A 19,293-nucleotide genomic window follows, 5' to 3' on the forward strand; every position below is an offset into this window, starting at 1 on the left:
ATTGACCCAAAGGATCACTGGTACAATTCCTGGTTGGGGCACATGTCTGGGTTGTAGGCTGGTCTCCTGAGGGGTGCGTGAGAGGTAACCACACATTGATATTTCTCTCCCTGCCCCTCCCTTCCTCTCTAAAAATCTTAAAAAAAAATAAATTTGTTCCCTTGACTTCATCTGTTCTTGGCTTTAACTGGCACAGTGACATGAGTTAAATCTGTGTTCTCTATTTCACAGACCAGGATTTAGTTTCTAGTCAGGGAGGAGAGGTATAAACCATTTGCTCTCGAGTGTTTTGGTTAGGGGAGATAAGGTCCTGGGATTCTCTGGCTGACTGTAAGTTAATCAAATTGTTTGGCCTTTAGTTTTCTGCTCTCAGATAACCCATACTTCTTGCCCAGGAACTTTCCTAGCTTAACTATCCTATAAAAAAATAACCCCTTTTCATGTGCTTTAGTTCTTTGTGTAATGAGTATAAGGTATGTTTTTAACCCTCAGCTGTTGGACAAGGTCAAGTGCTAGGATGTCCATTTACAATGTGGCATTTGTGTGTGCACCCTCCACGACTCAGGCAACCCTGGTTTCTGCCTACAGAGGCATTTCTAGACCAGGCACCCCTACCCAATACCCACAACTCCTTTGTTTTGGTGTGTGTTTGAAGATACAATTAGGCCTTTAAGTACAGGCTGGCTCACCTGCCGGGAGGCACTGACCCTCTATGTGGGCTCCGAATGTGGGAATCTGCAGGCAACTTGCCAGAGCTCCTCCAGTCTCAGTTGGCTGAATGTGACATGTAGGTGATGCTGTCTCTTAACCTTAGCATTTGAGATCAATGGAGTTAACAAACTGAGTACTTGTCAATCCCTGGATTCCAGGGTTTGTTTTTTGAGAAGAATCACTTAATTCTCACAACAACTTTGGAAGTGGAAACTATCATTGAGTTGCTGGGAACATGCAGGATTAGAGGAATGAAGTAGGTTCTCAAGTTTACCTCACAAGTGTCAGATTTAAGTGGCTTGATTTAAACTGTATTCTGGCTTCAGAGCCAGAAACAACCTTTACCACTGCTGTGCAACCCTCATTGGGTTGTGTACAGTGTGAAAACCAGAGAGGGTCAGGTGGAGCTGCTGTTTGCATTAATACAATTAATGTGATTCTCCCCCTAATTCCCTAAAATGTCAAAGCATTTACCTTGTACCACTCAGTCCTCCAGGATATTCTCCTTTTATTATTTTTAAATGACTTAATTAATTTTTTAGGAGAAAGGATAGGAGGGAGAAAGAACGGGACAGAAACATTGGTGTGAGAGAGAAACATTGATTTGCCTGGCAAGGGATCAAATCCACAACCTGGGCATATGCCCTAATGAGGAATGGATCCAGGGATCTTTTGCTTTGCATGATGTTGTCCAACCAACTGACCACATCTGTCAGCACAAAAGGGAACCTCCATTTAGGAGGGGTTAACAGTTTGCATTTCCATTGGTCCCGTCACAGTTTGATGCTCAGGAAACCTTGGTAATTTGGGTCTCCGCACCTTCATCCCCATTTTGGGTGTCAGGCTGTAACCCCATTTACAGCCTGGTGAATTTGGTGCTTTATTTTGACTTTGTGAGTGTTGTTCCTATGTGGCACGGACATTAACCCTGAAGTGGAGGGACCAGGTGGCTGTGAATGCTGGAACTTAACATTTGGAAGTAATGCTGAATACCTAAAGGATCCCAATCTCATTGTAAAGTGACACCTCTTTTTCATGCAAGCTACCCACTGGCCAGGTGACTCTGTCTTGTGTATTCCTAGTGGGTGTATAAGACAATAAAACATACCATGTCTTCCCTGCAGCCAGGACCATGTTCTGGAACCACATCTTCCACTGTAGTCTGTTTCTGCACACCAAACATTTGGGTTTGAACATAGTCCTGAATACAAACCCTCACTGCAGTGCTCAGCATCCTAGACCACAGCTGAGACCCTTACTCCAGATTCCAGATAGCAGAGAGAGACAACCACATTTCTTAGGAAACTGTAAGAAAAATGAAATGTGAATCATTTTACAGAGAATAATAACCATGGTCCAAGCCAACATACTTTAGCATAGACCACATACTAGGAAAGTTGCACCACTCAAGCTCCACACATTGAATTCTAACATCAACATTGTTCTGTAGCTTTCAGATTCTTTACATGCCTGATTATCTTGATATTGCTACTTTATAGTATTTTATTAGCATGCTTTTAAAGAGTGTGTTGCTTTCACTAAACCCAGCAGGAAGATTTAACCCCCTTCCTTTATCAAAGACATGTTAGTAAAATGTCCCTGCAGATTCCATTTGTAATTCATGCTCTGTAATGGTGAAAACTGAATATACAACAATTGCTATCAAAACATTAAGGTTCACTAAAATACTGAATAAAACACAGTCTTTATTCTCTTCACTTCATGGGTAACAGAGCTTTTAGCATGAATATCATAAAGTCCAGGGTGCTTGCACAGTGATCAGAAGAACATTCCTCCAGACAGGTATAGAGGGAACATGGAGGGGAGATACTTAGCAGCCCCCATACAAGGGGATGTGTCGCACCATATTGTTGACTTCCTTGTAGGGAAGCTCCGTCCTGCAGAGCTCTCCCAGCTGCTGTGGATGAGACTAAATCTACCAAGACATCTGCTTAGGGAGAAAAGGCTGGCCAACCTCTCAGACATAAAGGGCCTTGAGCACCTCTTTCCCTATGCTTTTATTGGGTTTAGTTTATATAGGAATACAGGGTATATACGTAAAGCTCATCAATCATTGTCAGGCAGTAACGATCAAGGAATAGATAATATTCAAAGAACTATAAGGGATTATTCTGAGTCAGGGTCAGATAGAGTAATGCCAAAGGGCCATAAAACTCTGAGAAACAAACTCATTTTAAGTGTGGACCCTTAATATGTAAATTGAGGGCATTCTTAGCAAAGTAGGTTTCACAGGATTTTATGTATTCTTGGTTAGGCCTGATTGCACCCTTGCCTGGAACCGCCCATTCTGGCACAGGGCTGTACCCACTTCAGCATTGTTTCAGACCTGAATCTGCTAGGGGATGCAGGTGGCCAAGAGAATAAGAGACTTTTTACAGATATAATGAGGACTCAGGCTATGATAAAACTGAGGGGAGAGGGTCTTTTGTCCTTGCTCCATAACCCTTTAAATCCTTCCCTAATGGCCCCTTTGCAACTGTGCCTGTGTTAGGTTGTTTCTCCCTTGAGGAATCTTACCCGTCATTGACTATCCAGCCATCCTCCAGGGACCAAGCAGGGTGAAGGAAAGGGGGCAGAGGCTGTGCCCCTGCCCGGAGGATAAGTTTTGTCTCCTTAGTGGCTTATGGTCCCAAGGCCTTTTTACTCGGCCTTAGCCATGGGGGGTTACAGCTTCTGCATCCAGGCAGGACAGTTCTCAACACTGCCTCAGAATATATTCCATCTAGCTCTTTCTCAGCATATATTTTACATCCCCAGAAATTACTTGTTTTCCTCTATCATATTTCTTAATGTGTTTTGGGATATGGCCTTTTTTCTAACAATAGAACACATACATGGGAGTGTGGTTACATAGCAAATTTACATTTGCTACCAAGATGTCTACAATGTTGTCACCCATGAAGGTGTTGAAAATGGGATCTGATCCTGAGAAAATGAATTTGGATTCAAAGATCTCATCCCTTTCTAAGGAAATAATAATCATTTAACCTGTATTCACACATGACAGTTCTTACCAAATTTTCTGAGCTGTGGTCTGTTCTGAAAAAGGGAATAATGACTATGTTCCAAATTTACATTCAGAGCCAGGATGGCTGTAATGTTGGTGAACGTGGGAACATGTAGATTGGGAACATGGGCATCTGAACCTGAGAGAATAATTTTTTCTTTCAGGATTTAACCCCCTTGCTGGGTAATGATGACCATTACACCTGTACATACAGTGACAGTGCCTGCATGGGACTGTGTGTTATTTCTGTTGTAAAATTAAGGGGTGATTAACCTGAGAGATGTATAAATTATGGTTGGTGGAGTTATAAAATGAACATTTTTTATTTTATTTTTTTAAAGATTTTATTTATTTATTTTTAGAGAGGAGAGGAAGGAGAGAAGGAGAGAAATATCAATGTATGGTTGCCTCTTGTGAGTCCCCTGCTGGGAACTGGCTTGCAACCCAGGCATGTGCCCTGACTGGGAATTGAATTGCAATCGTGTGGTTCGAAAGCCCCTGCTCAACCCACTGAGCTACACCAGCCAGGGCCTAAAATGAACATTTTTTAAATAACTGGAAGACAAAGGGCTCTGAAGCCTGAGAATGAGGTAAGTCTAAGTAGGAGGTAATTAATGGACATTCAATTCTAAGAGATGAGAGAATTTACATGTGCTGTAGCAATTCTGTAAATATGGCTATCATAAAATTTTTGTTTCTACAATGTGAGTCCTTTTTATTTATTAGAATTTGAGGGGGAGAAAGTGAGGTGAGAAAGATACAATAATGTGTGAGGAGACAAGTTTAGAATTGTGGAAAAATAGGCATGATATTGTGTTTTATTTCTTTAATAATCATTTGCTAATTATCTCACTGCTTCAGAGGCTGAACTAGGTGTGTGTTGTACAGCAGTGATTACAGAAATGTGACCACAACTAGGGATGTTCAAAGGCTTTAGTGAAGCAGTAGCCAACAATTCAGAAAGAAAACATTTCATGATATAATAAATTGTTGGCACACATGTGGAAACATAAATTGACCTGTACTCAAGAATGACAAGCATGTTCATCCTGAGGATTCTAAGAGCACACATTTAAAGGAGAGGGGGAAAGATTTGATTTAATGGGGAAGATGTTTCATGGACAAGAAAGTGCTGTAATATCTTTCCATGCCAGTAGTTCACCAACAGTGTCAGACCACACCTATGATCATTGTGACAGTTTCATAGTGCCGGGAATTATGTTTGTTTACAAGATTTCTATAATTTCTGGTAAGATTTTAGAGTTTTATCAACTCTTCTGTTACGTTACTTAGTTTAATGTTTTTCAAATTATGGTTTATATTTCAGTGTCATATTTGCTCTGAAATTTTAAATAGGAAAACCTTTTAACTTAATTATATGAATTTAGTGTTTATTAAATATTTATGCATACCCATAATTATTTGTTACTTATAATAATTCATGTGATTTTTATTTTTTAATATTTTGGAAGATTTTATTTATTTAGTTTTTAGAGAGGGGAAGGGACAGAGAGAGAGAGAGAGAGAGAGAGCAACATCAATGTGTGGGTTCCTCTCACAGGCCCCCCACTGCTGATCCAGCCAGCAACCCAGGCATGTGCCCTGGACTGGGAATCGAACCGATGACTCTTTGATTTGCTCAACCACCAAGCCACACCAGCCAGAGCAATTTCATGTGATTCTTAAAGTTTCAGATATACCTAGGTCAACTTTAGTGGTAAATATATATTTTTACCCGAATCATAATTTATAAATGTGTGTAATCTGAACACATTCAGAATGCCTGACATATCATTTCACCTGATGTCTTAACTATGTTTATAAAGGACAAATTCTCTTTCATTATGATAAATGCAAATGCATTTACACATTAAAACACAAATAACTGTCAGAGTTCTATTTTCCCACTTAAAATTGATTAATGTTCAAATTATAACCGAACGATGGGACTCCATTTAATGTTTGCGTTACGCATCTTCTGTTTTTCTTTGAAAGGCTTATCCTACAGTCTTATGTTATATTAGTCACATACATATATGGTGGTATAAGTAGATCATTTGTGTAAATATTGTCAGGACTCTGTAATCCAGGCATACCTCTTTACAGTTTGGTGTACTGGCATCACAGATAATTTGTTTTTAGTAACATGAACTCAAGCCCCTTCACCAGGTAAACATGAGGACTTTCTGTAGCCATTTTTAAAAAGTGTCTTTCGTGAAGCCTTGACATTCCCCATTGCTCTTAGCCTATGATCTTGGTCTTGCTACTGTACTGATGTGGAGGAACCTCTGGTCAGCACCTTGGAGTTTCAGACCCTCATTACCCACAATACCCTGCATGGAATACAATTACCCATAACCAATGAGGGGGTCATACAACGTATTTCCGTTTCCGGTGACCTCTCTGCCAGAAGTAGGCATTTTGCTTCAACTAGAATCCGCGGAAGTATGTGCTCAGAAGTTCCAGTTTGCTCGGTGCTGTTGGGGGAGCTGGGGCCAGGAAGTCTCCAGAGTCGTGGTTCACACAGTACTCAGGAGAGTGAGAAGTTGCGCCAGGCTCCCTGGGTGACTTGCACCAGGGCCGGTGCAGGGCAGCCTTGCCAGAGGCCTCCTCTCCCGAGGCTACCACCATGCCTCGAGGACAGCGTCCATTGGTGGCCTCGTTGAGACACCGGGCTGTGGTAAGTGCATGTTGCCTCACACATTCAACATCCTCAGCTGCCTCATCACAGCGAACTCTACATCCCGTGTGCAGGCGACCTACAGCCCAGGCCCCATGTAGAGGACTGTGAGGAAGGGTTATTGGAGACAGGAGTGTTGTGGTTTCTGGACACAAGTACAGTGCAGAGAGGACAGGGCTTATTCGTAACTGAAATTCATTTGCAGTTCTGGGTGGTTACTATTGGAGCAAAAATAGAAGCAGGCGGGGCGGGGGGGGGAGGTGGGAGGAGGACTTTAGAGCGTCATTTGGGGCTTTGCCCTGCTGTGGGATCCAGCTGGATCCCAGGTTGTGCTGGATCCCGCTGGAATCTGCTAAGCACTCTCTGGATACCATATGCCTAGTTCCTGAGCGAGTCCAAAGTGGTGCCTGTGCTATGGAGCATAACCAGGGGTCTGAAGATGTGAAGGAGGCAGACATTCTACAGTGGTGTGCCCGATTAGAGAAAGTGTGAGCTGATGGTCCTGGGCCCTAGGACATAACGGTTAATTATAAGGTCACATTTTGATTGTGCCTTGTAGGCATGAACTGGGAGACTCTGTAATTTCTTGGCAGGAAGAATGAGATCCTGCAGTCATGGACCGAGGCTTAGAGGCCATTTATCTTCTGCCCCCCGTGTCCCCCAAGGAAGCTGCTATCGCTGAAGGTGTGAACAGTAATTAATGGGATTGTGATGAGAGAGCAACCAGCACTAGCATTAGGGCCTGGTGTCCGCACTGAACTGGGGAGCCCTGGAGGAATTTGAGCGTGGGGAGGATGTGTAAGGAGTAGGACTAAGGTTCCCAGACAAACCTGGATTCATTTGTGTTGATTCTGACAGACCTGGATTCATTTGTGACTCTAACAGTTTGGTGTGACCTTTGCAGACATTGCCTTGTGCTTCTCCAGAGAAGAGTGGTGCCTCCTTGATGAAGATAAGAGATGCCTGTACCTGGATGTGATACTGGAGAACTTTAAACTAATAATCTCATTGGGTAATACCTTCACTCTGCCAATGGTATGGGCTAGGTTTTGCATTTCCTTATGCCACCTGTTCTCTTGTGGGTGATCTCTCCTCTTATGTGGACTGTAAGCAGTGCTTGATTTTCCAGTTTTCTGAGTAGTTGCTTTCCTTGGTAGGAGTGGATGATTTGCACTGCTCTTTTCTCCACCTGCAATACCGGTGCCTGTTCTACTGAACTCATAGGGGAGGATTTGTGGTTTTTAATACTTCAGGGAGCCTAATGAATACCGTCTGGGTTAGTGAGAAAAAGCACTTTTTCTATTCCTGTTATATACATTTTATTTATTTATTTTTAGAGAGAAAGTGGGGGAGAAAGAGGAGAGAAACATTGATATGTGAGAAAAACATTGTTTCCTTCTTTTATGACCCCAACTGTGGACATGGCCCCCAATCCAGGCATGTGCCCTGCCTGGGAATCAAACCAGGGTCCTTTTTAATGGGATAATGCTCAACACACTGAGCCACACCAGTTAGAGCAATTTGTTTATATTTTATTTGGGGAATTTTTCTACAGTTTTTGGCTGAGTATTTTGAATACCTTGTATATTTTATGTATTCTCTTTCACCTACTGATATGTGGCTTTTTTCATTTGCTTAATTTGGTTTCAGACATTGCTCATTTTTATTTCTTTACATTTTTACTTGTTTTGGAAGCCCTGTATTCTGAAAGTCTGGTCTTGCCAGTTTTTCAGCAGGCTCAGAGGCTGGTTACCAGTGCTTAGTGATGAATTATGTTTAATTACATTATGTAGACTATTTGTTAGACTAAGACTATTTGTTAATAGCTGACTATGTAGTTATGACATAACTTTGTTATTGACTGGGAAAGGGTTAAGTTTATGTGACTTTTTCCAAACTCAACCTGCAGTATCACTAAGCTATGTTTTTGTATATTTGCAAATATTTTGTTCCATGCTGAGACTGCCTGTTTCCTTTAATTATTATGAAAATTTTTTTCAATTTTATTTATTTATGTTTTTAGGTAGAGGGCAAGGTAAGGAAAAAGAGAGTGAGAGAAACAGCCATGGGAGAGAGAAACATTGATCATTTGTGCCTCTCTCCCACCTCAACTGGGGACTGAACCCCGAACCTAATCATGTGTCCTAACTGGGAATCCAATAGAATTTCCAGAATGTCACCCAACCAAACGAGCCACACTGGTTAGTGTTGCCTTTTCATTTCATTATGTTAGTTACTGTCCTGTGAAGAAACTTTCATTTATTGGAGTTCAGACTTAATATTTGCTTTTTTCCCCTGGTGGTTATTGTCACATTGAGAATATCATTTTCCAAAGCAAATCTTCAGCCTTTACATGTGTCAGTGAGTTTAGCATCGTCCTGCAAATGGAAAGGTCTCTGTTGGATTCCCAGTGAAGGCCCATGCCTGGGTTGAAGTTCAGGGTATTAGTTGTTGGCATGCCAGAGACAACACATTGATGTTTCTCTCTCACATTGATGTTTGTCCCCCTTTCTTTCTTCCTCAGTTCCACTTTCTTGAAAATAAAAAATAAATTCTTTAAAACTTATGGATTATAAAAAGAAAGCAAATCTGTAATACTTCTACTCTAGGTTGTCTTGAAAGAGTTTAGAGTTTAGGAGTAACATTTTAATTTTTTCATGTAGTCTGAGCTAATTTTTATCAGTGGTTTCCAGTTTTGTTGTTTTACATGTGTATCTCAATTTTTCCCAGCATTACTTACTAAGGAAACTATCTTTTAGTTCGGCATCAGTTTCTGTGTTTATTTCTATGTTCTCTGTTCTGTTTTGTTTTTAAAGATTTTATTTATTTATTTATTTATTTATTTATTTATTTATTTATTTATTTATTTAGAAGGAAGGGAAGGGAAGGAGAAAGAGTGGGAGAGAAACATCACGGTGTGGTTGCCTCTCATGTGTCCCCCAGTGGGGACCTGGGTTGCAACCCAGGCATGTGCCCTGACTGGGAATGAAGCCAGCGGCCCTTTGCTTCACAGGCCGGTGCTCAATCCACTGAGCTACACCAGCCAGGGCTCTGTTCTGTTTTATTGGTCTCTGTTTCTGTGTTCATTTTAACAGTTTGGTTGCTTTGGCTTTGTAATAGACTGAAGTCAGAAAATGTGCCACCAAAAAGTGCTGTTGCTCAGGATTGCTTTTGCTATTTGAAGTCTTTTGATTTTTATACATTTAAGGATTCTTTTAAAATTTCTTTTAAAATACCATTTGAATTATCAAAATTATGTTTAATCTATAGATTGATTTGGGTAGTGTAGACATCTTACCAATATTAAATTTTAAAATCCAAGTACACTGTCTGTGCACTCATTTGTCTTTTCTTCCTTTTCTTTGATTACTCTTAGTGTATTCAGTGTGCAGACATTTCACTGTTTTTGGTTGAATTTATTCCTCCACATTTATTTCTTTCGATGGTCTTTTAAATTAGACTTCCTTCTTCATTTATTTACTTTTTAATTCTGGTCTGCAACTTTTTTCTGAGGAATGTACTACTATCCTTATTCAGGTATTCCCCTGTGTGTAAGTCATTTCTACTTTTTTTGTGTTTTTACAGCTCTCTTTGCCTTTGATTTTTGACACTTTCATTTTACTGTGTCTTAGTAAAAAGTCCAGTTCGCATTGAATCCGTATAAGGATCTGTGAGAATGTGTGCACTTGATTGTTCACAGCTCTTTTTCAGAAGTGGGAAGTCAGTCTTCAGCTTACTGTTTAAAAATAAAAGTTATACCTAACTTGTTCCTTTCCCTGTTCTTTTCTTCTTTTGAAAAAAAAAACATTTTATTTATTTATTTTTAGAGAGAGGGGGCGGGAAGGAGAAAGAGAGGGAAACAGCAATGTGTGGTTGCCTCTCATGTGCCCCCTACTGGGGGCACAACTTGTCTTGCAACCCAAGCATGTGCCCTGACTGGGACTCGAATTGGTGACCCTTTGGTTTGCAGGCCAGTGCTCAGTTTACTGAGCCACACCAGCCAGGGCTCCTTTCCCTTTTCTTTCTCTGTTTCCACCCACCACCACCACCACCACCACCACCACAACCACAACCAGGGCTTCCTCCAATTGCCATAATGCAAATATCACATATCTTGATAGTGTTACTTTATTCACCTTGCTGTATTTTAAAAATTTAGTAACTCTTTTCAATTTTGTGGACCAATTCAGGCTAGAGAAATACATTTATCTACATGTAGACTTAAAGGTAGGCTGAGTCTGTGTTGTGTTTCAGACTTGAGACAAGTCCCAGCACCCTAGTCACCTTGATGCTATATGAGCTGAGGTCAAAATAACAAAAAATGTACCAGTTGCTTTGGTAGCATTTCTTTTCAGTGAAATCAAGGATTTTGAAATGTCTAGTGGCAAATACTGTTGGGGATATACTGAGTTTTGTGTTCTTCCTAGACTAGGTTGTGTGCAAAGGGATTTGTTTGGGATATTATGCTGAGAAACTCAGTAGGGTCCCCTGATATGTAGACAGTGAGGAGTCCAAAGGTGTTGTGGGGCTTTTTTGGTTCTTAAAATCAAAACTTTCTAACCCTGATTGGTGTGGCTCAGTGGATTGAGTGCTGGCCTGTGAACCAAAGGGTCACTGGTTTGTTTCCCAGTTAGGGCACATGCCAGGGTTGCAGGCCAGGTTCTCAGTAGGGGGTGAGTGAGAGGCAACCACACATTGATGTTTCTCTCCCACTCTTTTTGCCTCCCTCCCCTTCTCTAAAAAAAAATAAATAAAATCTTTTTTAAAAATAAAAACTTTCCAGTGTTTTTCACAGAACAGTCCACAAAGTTCAACATTAGAGCAATTATAATAGTTAATATAGGTAGCGCTGACCCTTGTTTTGACCCTAGCCATCTTCAGATGTTTGGTAACCCATCTTCCCAGTCATCCTTTTTATGCCGTTCAGTGTTTTTGCACTCATGTTTTGCTGCTTGTCTGTCTTTGTTTGTTTAGTAATAATTTTAGAGAGGCAAGGGAAGGGGAGAAAGAGAAAAAATCATCAGTTTGATGTTCTAATTACTTATGCATTCATTGGTTTCTTCATGTATATGCCTTGACTAGGGATAGAACCTGCAACGTTGGAATATCAGGATGATTCACTGCTGAACCGCCTTGTGAGGGCTGATATTCTATTAGTCTTAATTGGATTTTTATTTCACTCTCCCATGATTGATTCTGTTTGTAGATAGCTGTCTACTTGTTCTGGAGGAAGGGAGAATTCTCGTATTTCTTATTCAGCCATCTTTTTGAAGTCACTCACATAGAACTCTTTTCTTTTTTCTGTGGTATCTTTTGTGCTTTGATATTCTATCACAGTGCTGTCCATGTACCTCTTCAGTTTTTCTCTCAGAATTTTTATCTTCTATATTGCATGTAATGACTCAACTGGGATTTAAGGGGAAGAATCATTTGTGCATTCCAGGAAGAATACAACTCTATCCATGGCAGGGTGTACTCAGGTAGTTGTGCCTGGTTAAGGGCTGTTGGAGAGGGTTTGACCCATGGCTTTGTTAAAGTCATAATTAGGATTAAGAATCTATTTTATATAAAAGAATTCTGTGCCCTGGCTGGTATAGCTCAGTAGATTGAGTGTGGTCTGTGAATCAAAGGGTTGCTGGTTTGATTCCCAGGCAGGGCACATGCCTGGAATGTGGGCAGGTCCCCGGTGTGGGGTGCGTGAGAGGTAGCCACACATTGATATTTCTCTCCTTTTCTTTCTTTTTCCTCTCCCATCTCTCCAAAAAAGTAAATAAATACATAAAGTCTTTTAAAAGAATAAATAAAAGTATTTTGTTGCCATTGCCAGTTTGTCACCTCATTCTATGTATTTTTATTTATTGTTTACACTCTGTCAACTATTTAGTTCTCAGTCTTCATTTCACTTAAATTCCCAGTCCACAGATAATCTTCATCTGTCTAAACCTTTCACCTCAGCCATTCTTTATGGGCTTTTTTTTTTACTGTACTCTAACTTTAGTGCAGTCTTGCAGACCCTTGGAGTGCATACATATAATTATGTTGACCTTGAATATAATATGCTCCAGTACAATTGATGTTGATGAGTTTGAGCTTATTCAAATTATTCTACACAGCCTCGCATCAATAGAAAAGGTCCTACAGAAAGCCACTTGAAGAAGAACAACTAGTAGAACCTGTCACTCTTTCTTGTGTTTCATCCAATGCTTGTGTCACCTCCTTAGTGAGGTCACCACCACTGACTGACTTTTGGGGCCAAGTAAAGTACAACAGCCATTTCTTCATTGTCTGACTCATGTGTCTTGAAAATGGTTTTAGAATCATCCCTAGATTTGGGAGATGGCCATGTGTGATGAGGCTATTCCTTCTTTATAAGGTCAACATATATTTCACCAGTGTGTCCTTTTGTTTAGGTTGCTGCTGTGGAACAGAATATGTGGAAACACTGATAGAGTGTTCCTGTAATGGTGTGAGAGACAAAGAATCTCAACATAGCTTTATCTTCCCAACAAAGCAACCCCTGTGAAATTTGTGGGCCTATCTTGAGTCACATTTTCCACTTGATTGAGCATCAGGAAGCACAAAACAGCCAGAAACTGTTGAGGTGCAGGGCATGTGCAAAACAATTTTATTTCAGTACAAAGTGTCACCAGCACCAGGAGCACCATGTGAGAGAGAAGCCTTTCGTAAGAGGTATGGACAGGATGTTACTTGCCAAGAGTTGCAATTATAATGTTTCCCAGAAGCTTTTTACCTGTAGAGAGGTTGGACTGGACATTCCTACTGAATCAGAACATCTCCAACAAGAGGCTACTCACACCAGGGACAGGTTGGATGAAATCTCAACTACTCCAGTGACTATCCAATGAAAAAATTATTCCACCCTGAATGAATGCAAAAATACTATTGCCTGCAACCACACATGTGTTCAGGAATGCATTTCTGTGGGAAGACAGTGTTTTGTGTGCCATGATTGTGGAAAGTATTCTGCTAGAATTCCAAGTTTTTGTTATTGCCAGAGACTTAACAGTGGAGAAAGGCCTTATGAGTGCAGTGAATGTAAGAAATCTTTCATCCAAAAAGTTGAACTTCATTTTCATAAGAGAGTTCATAATGGAAAAAGGCTTTATGAGTGCCGTGAATGTGAGAAATATTTTCACAGTACTGCTGGCCTCCATTATCATCAGAGAGTTGACACAGGAGAAAGGCCTTATGAGTGCAGTGAATGTGGGAAATTTTTTAAAACCAAATCCCACCTTAATCGTCATCAGACAGTTCACATAGGAGAAAGGCCTTATGAGTGCAGTGAATGTGGAAGCAGTAATCTTTTAACCAGTAGCACTGCTATCCATTATCATCACAAAGTTCATTCAGGCGAAAGACCTTATGAGCGCAGTCATTGTGGGAAATCTTTCATTCAAAAGTATCAAGTACTTCATTATGAGAGGCTTCACACAGGAAAAAGGCCATATAAGTACAGTTAGTGTCAGAAATCTTTTAGCCAATATTATAACCTTCTCCTGCACATAAGAGTTCAAACGGGCGGATGGACTGAGATGCATCAGAGACGTTCAGGTTTTTTTTTTTTTCTCCAAATATTCAATAGTGTAGGGAACTCTTTGAAGCCTTGTTCCTGGTAATCAAATCTCATATTGCCAAACATAAACACCAGGGAGGTTCTCCATAAATTTATTTTTTACATGGGAACCATGTATGTTCATGTTGTACTTACTGTTTACCCAGGACTCTTCAGTTCACGGCAAAGCAAATTTCTGTGCTGATGGTATTTCACCTGCAGCAACCTGTAAGTTTCCAGGAGATGCTTTGTATGGATTATTCCTTATACCCCTACTAGCTGACACAGCTCTAACTCAGTTTTGTCCCAGAGAAAATCATCTGAAGTGGAGGTGACTTTTCCTGCAAGTCCCCCTGTCCCGCCATAAATGAAAGTAAACACTACCAAGTGCTTGGGGAGAAAACATGGTTGATCTCTCAAAGGGGAAGGGCCAGGAGCCCCTTCCTCCAGGTGCTTATATTGGGTTGTAATACACAGGAATACAGGGTGGAAAGGATCAAACAGTAGATAACATTTCAAAGAAATCTGAGGGCTTAGTCTGAGACAGTGTCAGGAAAGGGGGTTGCAGAAACTTTGGGAGACATACTCATTTCCTGCTCAGACCTTTATTTATCATATGAATGAAAGCACTCCTAGCAAAACAGGTTTCACAGGACTGAGGAATTCTTTCTTATGCCTGATTACCCCGGGGAACCTGCCATTCCCAGCTCAAGGCTGCACCACCCTTTGTCATTGTTTTCAGGCTTAAGTCAGGCAGAGGAGGCAGATAGCCAAAGAATTCTTGGAGACTGCTCGCAGAGAGACTGAGGACTCAGGCTTTGTCAAAGCCGGGGGGTGAGGGTCCATCACCCCCTTTCTCCATAGCCCCCCAGGTCTTTCCCTGGGGCCTCCACATGATCATGCCTGTCTTAGGTGATTCCCTCCTTGGGGAATCTTACCCATTATTGGCTAACTGATCAAGCATTGGAGGCCAGTTGCAGAAAAAGGAGCAGAAGCGGCACTCCTGCCAGGGAGATAAGCTTTGTCTCCTTAGTGGCTTATGGTTCGAAGGTCACTCACTCAGCCTTAGCCATGGGGGGTTTCAGCTCCTGAAACCAGGCAGGGTGGTCCCCAGCAATCTGAATTCAGCTGTCAGTTTGCTGAAGGACTTCCTTTGAGGGACATGTTTTTTTTTCCATACCAGTAATAATGTTTGAGTTTCAAATCACCAATACGAGAACTGCCAAGCCAATATTCCTTGGTTCGTAAAATCATCAAGACTTTTTTTCTAAGTCTTCTTTAATCTTACTGCTCTATTTATTGTGTGTAGTAGTTTAGAAATAGTTATCTTCTGTACAAGCGTAAAGACATGGACACCTTTTATGTATGTCTCAAACTTTCTCTGCCTCCATGTGGACTGTTGGTGCAGAATTAATTCAGTGTTTTTTTGTAAACCTGCATCCTGCTCACATCCACCTAGGCAAGACTGTGGGCTCTAGTTCTCATGAGAAGGCTCAATGCTGTGAATTCAAAGATCATGCCAAAGAAGGGGTAGTTACAACATCCTCAAGTACTCTGGGAGCAGCATGAATTTTATTGTTTGTAAAGGATGTAATTAGTATTTTAGCGAGTCTGTGGCCCAGGGCTTGCAAAAGGGCCATATGCCATAATGTCTGCGATTACATGGGTGATGGTGACTAGTTGCAGAACCATAGAGGTTAGGGGAAACTGATTGAAACAGAAACCCTGGCCTAATAGGTGCTGGAGGAGACTGCAGCCAACTGGATGGAATGTGCCTCTTCTGAGTGTGCGTCCAGAAACTTTTCTTACAAAAATACTGCAAGGTCAGTGTGTACAAAAATCACAGGATCAGCAGGAATATTTATCTTCTGTTGATTCAGTCACTATGAATATAATCAAAAAGTGTTCTGGCTGTGACCATGTAGATCACTTGGTTAGAGTGTCATCTTGATATGCTTCAGTTCTGATTTTAAACTCCAATCAGGGCACATGCAAGAACCAACAAATAAATGCACATGTAAGTGAAACAACAAATACAAATTTGTCTTTCAAGTTAATAAAATTAAAAAATACATATATTTGTGGATTTCTGTCTTCTGTCAGATTTTCATGTCAGAGCCACTGGTACCCTGTAGAAAGAAAAAAAATAATGTATCTAAAGTTGAGGGATGTCACAATTTTGAAACAGGCAGCAGTCCTGTTTGTTTCAGTGAGTTTTTATTGTTGGTTATTTTTTAATAGATTTTATTTATCTTTAGAGAGAAGGGAAAGGAGGGATTTAAAGAGGGAAAAAAACATGACGTGTGAGAGACACATCAGTTGGTTGCCTCACACATACGTCCAACTGTGCACCAGGCCCACAAATCAGGGAACCTTCCCTGACTGGGAATCAAACTGGTGACCCTTTAGTCTACAGGCTGGCTGTCAATCCACTGAGCCATACCAGTGCGCTCTTGTAGTCTATACTGTGAACGAGGTAAGTTTCATACAGAGCACATGAGAGAGTTTTGAATATATAGCTGCTAAACCTATTTTCAAAAAGTTGAATATACAGATTTTAGTAAACATTTCAAGTATAATTGATTAGTCTTCACTTACACATAATACTAAAGCCATCATCATCATAATACTGATCATTACTGTCGCTGGCAGTTTGTTTCATGGCCATTTTATTTTTTCTCAGCCCTTCACAACTCTGTAAGTAAACATTGATTTATATTCCATTGTAATAAGATTAACTATATTTCTTGCATTATTGCATATATATTTGTATATTAATGATATATTAGTAATGTTAGTAAAATATATAATATTTTACTATATTAGTACTATATTAGTAAAAACATTTCCCAGGGAATGTTTTTCCTGAGAAATATTCTTACCTTTGAAGTTAGCACTATGCTTTTATCCATTCTAGGCCACAGCAGAGGCCCTTACCCAGGTTCCAGTTAGCAGACAAAACCGCACTTTTTAGGATGCAGTTTGTAAGAAAAATAAAATGGAAGTTATAGAGAATACTAACCACGGCCACAGCCAAGGTCCTCTAAGCACAGACCAGATACTAGGAAAGTTGCACCATTTGGACTGTAAATACTGAATTCTAACATCAGTGTTACTCTGTAGCTTTGGGATTCTTTACATGTGTGATTATCTCGCTATTTATATTTTATAGTATTTTATTAGCATGCTTTTAAAGAGTGTGTAGCTTTCACTAAAGCCAGCAGGAAGATTTAACATCCATCTTTACCAAAGACATGTTAGTAAAATGTTCCTGTAGATCTCATTTGTAATTCATGCTCTGTAATGGTGAAAAATGAGTATACAACAATTGCTATCAAAACATTAAGGTTCACTAGTGTACTGAATAAAAGTCTTCATTCTCTTAACTTCATAGGTAGCAAAGCTTTTATTGTGGACATCATTAGGTCCAGGGTGCTCACACAGTATTCAGAGGAAGAATACTTCAGACAGGTATAGAGGGAACATGGAGGGGAGATATTTGGCATCCCCAAAGCAAGTACATATGGTTTCTCCAAACCGTTAGTTTCCTCAGAATATATTCCACCGGGCTGTTTTTCAATGCTTGTTTTGCAATCTCATGAAATACTTGTTTTCTTCCATAACGTTTCTTAATGTATTTTGGGAATATGGCTTGTTGTTTCTAACAATAAAGCATATATCTGGGAGTATGGTTCCATTTGCTACCAAGATGCCTACAATGTTGTCATACATAAAAATGTTGAAAGTGGGCATTTGACCCTGAGAAAAAGGTTTTGGATTCAAAGACCTCATCTCACTGGGAAATAGTAATCATTTCAGCTATATTTGCATGTGACAGTTCTTACTGAATATTTTGAGACACAGTCTGTTCTGAAAATCTAAGAGTGTGACATGTACCTGAGAATAATGATGACATACCAAATTTATATTCAGTGCCAGGATAGGTGCATGTTGGTCTATGTTTAGGTTGGGAAAGTGATCATTTTAGGTTGGGAAAATGAATTACTCCAAGAGAATAATTTTCCCTTTCAGGATTTAACCCCCTTGCTGGGAAATGATCATTACACCTGTAAATACAGTGACGGTGTATACATGGGACTGCAGATTATTTCTGGTGTGAAGTGAAGGGGTGAGCAAACTGCAGAAAGGTATGAATGATGATTACTGGGGTTATAAAATGAATACTTTTGAAATATCTGGAAGACAAAAGGCTCTGAAGCTTCAGAATTGGTTAAGTCTCAACGGGAGGTAATTAATGGACGTTAAATTCTAAGCAATGAGAGAATTTACATATTCTATAGCTATGCTGGAAACGTGGTTATCAAAATTGTTTCTACAAATTGAGTCCTATTTATTCATTAGAATTTGAGGGAAAAAAAAGTGAGGTGAGAAGGATAATGTAAGGTGAGAGCAGATAAAGTTAGAATTGTGAAAGAATAGCCATGGAATTATGTGTCATTGCTTTAATAACCCATTACTAATTATCTCTCTGCTTCCAAGGCTTATCTAGGTCTGTGATATACACCAGTGAATAAAGAAATGTGATCACAACCAGGTTGGTTCAATGGTTTTATTGAAGGAGTAGCTATGAATTGAAAGAATAACTTCTGTTGTAGAAACTGTTGGGTGATAGATGATATGGAAACATAAGCTGAGCAGCACTCAGGGGTACCAAGCATGTGGATCCTGAGGGTTTTAAGATCACACAGTTAGCCCTGGCTGGTGTGGCTCAGTGGATTTAGTGCCTGCCAGTGAAAAAGGTTGCAGGTTCAATTCAAGTCAGAGTACATACCTGGGTTGCAAGCCAGTTCCCCAGTTAGGGATATGTGAAGTGCAATTGATTCTTATTTCTCTTGAATATTATCAATGTTTCTCACCTTGTCTTTCTCCCCTGAGTATAATTTATAAATGTTTGTAATTTGAGCACACTGAGAATGCCTGAAACATTTTGCATGATGTCTATAAAGTACAAATTCTCTTTCACTATGATAAACACCATAGGACTTACACATTAACAAAAAAAAAAACCCCAGTAATTGTCAGAATTCAATTCTCCCACTTAAAAAAAAATTATATTAATTGATGTTCGAACTGTAAACAATAGACATCTTGTTTCCTTCAAAGGCTTGTCCTACAGTATTGTGTTATATTTGTCACATACATATATGATGGTGTAAGTAGGTCATTTGTGTGAGAAAATTTTTCGGATTCTGTAATCCAGACATACCTCTTTTATTATGACTCGCTGTAGTGGTCTCACAGATAATGTGTTTTTTTATTAATATGGACTCAAGCCCCTTC

The 19,293-nt window shown here is 40.0% G+C and overlaps 1 long non-coding RNA gene across 1 annotated transcript; it reads left to right on the forward strand.

Moving 5' to 3' along the window:
* Positions 1-6,158: 6,158 nt before the first annotated feature.
* Positions 6,159-13,701, forward strand: LOC119038436 (uncharacterized). Its single transcript, XR_008390563.1, has 3 exons — positions 6,159-6,419; positions 7,324-7,454; positions 12,830-13,701. It is a non-coding gene; the product is annotated as an uncharacterized LOC119038436 (long non-coding RNA).
* The last annotated feature ends 5,592 nt before the right edge of the window (positions 13,702-19,293 follow it).

Source organism: Artibeus jamaicensis, unplaced genomic scaffold (assembly GCF_021234435.1).
Source record: "Artibeus jamaicensis isolate MK-2021 breed Jamaican fruit bat unplaced genomic scaffold, CSHL_Jam_final scaffold_804, whole genome shotgun sequence".
NCBI classification, from domain to species: Eukaryota; Metazoa; Chordata; class Mammalia; order Chiroptera; family Phyllostomidae; genus Artibeus; species Artibeus jamaicensis.